We start from the raw sequence: 3,443 nt of genomic DNA, 5'->3' as shown, positions 1-3,443 counted from the left end.
GGAGGAGTCCGCCAGGCTGTGCTTCCATTGCCTCGAGCCCGGCCACCCCGTGCGGGAGTGCACCAATGACGTCTGGTGCCGCCGCTGTCTCTACCCTGGGCACAACTCGCGTGACTGCCACAAGTACTGCAGCGGCATGCTGCGCGCCCCCTACTGCTGTGGCCACCCTGGCCATTGCAGCCCAGGCGGCGCCATGCCACTGCACTCCGTCACCGCTGGCTCCAACCCCCCGCCCGCGGACCAGGCTCTCACACGCGTCATTCTCTCATGCTCGGTTAAGATGGAAGAGGCCGAGTTGGTGCTGCGTCGGGGCATGGTGCTGTCCATCACCGGAGATAGGTCGGCCGTGGCTGCCCGCGATGTCGAGGACGTCCTGTATTCCTCCGTCGACCTCCACCCCGGGGACTTCACCGTCCACGCCTACGACCCGGAGGATTTCCTCCTTGTCTTCTCCACCTGCGAGCTCATGGACTGCCTTGCTTGCGACCACTTCATCAGCGGACTCGGGTTCACCCTCGCGCTGTGCCCCTGGAGCAAGCTCGCCCGTGCCGATGTTGGTTCGCTCGATCACTCCGTGCAGCCGGAGCTTCGCGGCATCCCGGCGCAGGCCTGGCACCTGTCCACGGCCGAGCACCTTCTGGGTGGCAGCTGCTGGGTAGAGCGGTTCCACCCGAGCACGCGCTCCCGCGCTGACCTCCACTACAAGAAATATGTCAACTAGTGACCTTCTGTCAGTGACCCTGGAAGAATTGGTCAAAGATCTATGACCATTTAGACCAATTGGTCAAAAGCTGATCGGGGGGCTCCAAACCCTAAACCATTGCGACCATTTTGGTCAGAAAGGTCATAATTTCCTTACACAAAATGGTCATAAAGCAAACAGTGCTGGTCCGCTGCCTTATTTCTAGTTGTTAACGACCAATATAGATGGTCATAGCATTGTAGATTGTGGTGGGTTGTGATGACTAGGCGCCATCTCATCAGTTTTGCCTATGTGTCATGTCCATGTGTCAATTTTTGCCCTAGGTTGTGAAGCAACCTATATTTTTGTTATTCCAAAAATTCCCAAAAAATTCTCATAAATTGTTTGGATCATATCTTCATCAAATATGTCAAAAACCTTCCTTGCCTAGTTCAAAAATAACTCGACAATATTCATTTTCCTATTCTATTCAAAGCAGCACTTTGTGAAGGAAGTGTTACTTATATATTCTTGATTTCCCTAAAATTTTGTGAAGACATTCTTCTTAGTATATGATCATCCTCAGCCAAAACTCATGCCCACTGGCCATGTGCATTTACCGTACCGCTAATCAAACACTTGGCTGCTAATTCATGTTTGGGCATAGTTCGGTGTCCTCATGAGAATCTTATGTTATAACTTTCTTCCTAGAACCTACCTGGGGAGTTCCCAACCAACTAGACATGCCTAGGCCGCCCAGAACGCATGGCAATGCCATGGTCACGCGGTGACCACGCGACGGCATGCGAGCATATGCGCTCTAGAGTTGGGGCCCTCAGCCATCGTCCAAACCTCGATGTCTCACCATCAAACCATGTATTTATGATTAAATAGATACTTATTTACCTATAAATGATTTTTGGAAAAAATAAAGAGCAAACTATGAGGCACCTGCAGTTCAAATTTGACCCGCTTCCAACTGAATCGACGCGAATTTGTCTTTTTCACCAGAGGTGGATCAAATTTTTTGACACCCAACCATTTTGTCAATTGTGCATTATATATGGCCTAGTATTTTATAAAATTGATCAGGTCCAATTTTGCAACAAATATATGGTAGGTTCTTCACAAAAAAGCTTATTTTGGGCACTCGAAAAAATGGAAAATGAATTTGTCGTCCAAAGGAAATGAAAACTTCCTTAGGCAACATTGTTTGTCATTCCAAGATGCACGCTTGTGCACGATATGAGGTCATTTGAACAAACAATGCCATGAATGTGGCCATAAGATTGATCCTTTGGCTTGAAAGCCATGAATCTTCACACATGATAGCTCATTTCTCAGAACACTTTTTTAAAATAATTGCCGTATTACAAGTTTATTATTTTTCCTTAAAACTTGGTCACATATAATGACACAATGCGAAGGTTTTCCAATTTTTTGAGTTTTTTTTGAATTTTTTATGCCCGTTTCAAAATGCGGTCAAAATGGCGGGCTTGACCGTTCCTAGCTAGTGGTTGAATCTTGGAAAACTTTTGATGTTTCTATGATTAAATAGATACTTATGTACCTAGAAATGATTTTTGGAAATAATAAATATCAAACTATGAGGCAGCTGCAGTTCAAATTAGACCCGTTTCCATCTGAATCGGCGGGAATTTGTCTTTTTCACCAGAGGTGGATCAAAACTTTTTACCCCAAACCATTTGGTCAATTGTGCATTAAATATGGCCTAGTATTTTAGAACAATGATTTGGTCCAATTTTGCAATAATTATTTGGTAGGTCCTTCACAAAAAAACCCTCATTTGGGGCACTCGAAAAATGGAAATGACTCTTTTGTGCAATGAAAGTGAAAACTCCCTTAGGCAGCATTGTTTGGAATTCCAAGATGCACCCTTGTGCACAATATGAGATCATTTGAACAAACTATGCCATGAATGTGGCCATAAGATTGATCATTTGACTTGAAAGCCATGAATCTTCACGCATGATAGCTCATTTCTGGGAACACTTTTTTAAAATAATTGCCGTATTACAAGTTTATTATTTTTCCTGGGAACTTGGCCACATATAATGACACAATGCGAAGGTTTCCCAATTTTTTGATGTTTTTTGAATTTTTTATGCCCGTTTCAAAATGCGGTCAAAACGGCAGGAATGACCGTTCCTAGCTAGTTGTTGAATCTTGGAAAAAAATTGATGTTTCTCTGATTAAATAGATACTTATGTACCTATAAATGATTTTTGGATAAAATAAATAGCAAACTATGAGGCAGCTGTAGTTCAAATTTGACCCGTTTCCATCTGAATCACGGGAATTTGTCTTTTTCACCAGAGGAGGATCTAAACCTTTTACACCCAACCATTTGGTCAATTTTGCATGAAATATGGCCTAGTATTTTAGTAAAATGATTTGGTCCAATTTTGCAATAATTATTTGGTAGGTGCTTCACAAAAAAACCTCATTTGGGGCACTCGAAAAATGGAAAATGGCTCTTTTGTGCAATGAAAGTGAAAACTCCCTTACGCAACATTGTTTGGAATTCCAAGATGCACCCTGTGCACAATATGAGATCATTTGAACAAACTATGCCATGAATGTGGCCATAAGATTGATCATTTGACTTGAAAGCCATGAATCTTCACGCATGATAGCTCATTTCTGAGAACACTTTTTTAAAATAATTGTCGTATTACAAGTTTATTATTTTTCCTGGGAACGTGGCCACATATAATGACACAATGCGAAGGTTTCCCAA

This window comes from Triticum dicoccoides, chromosome 1B (assembly GCF_002162155.2).
Source record: "Triticum dicoccoides isolate Atlit2015 ecotype Zavitan chromosome 1B, WEW_v2.0, whole genome shotgun sequence".
In the NCBI taxonomy this organism is placed as follows: domain Eukaryota; kingdom Viridiplantae; phylum Streptophyta; class Magnoliopsida; order Poales; family Poaceae; genus Triticum; species Triticum dicoccoides.
Note: the sequence above shows the minus strand (reverse complement) of the source record.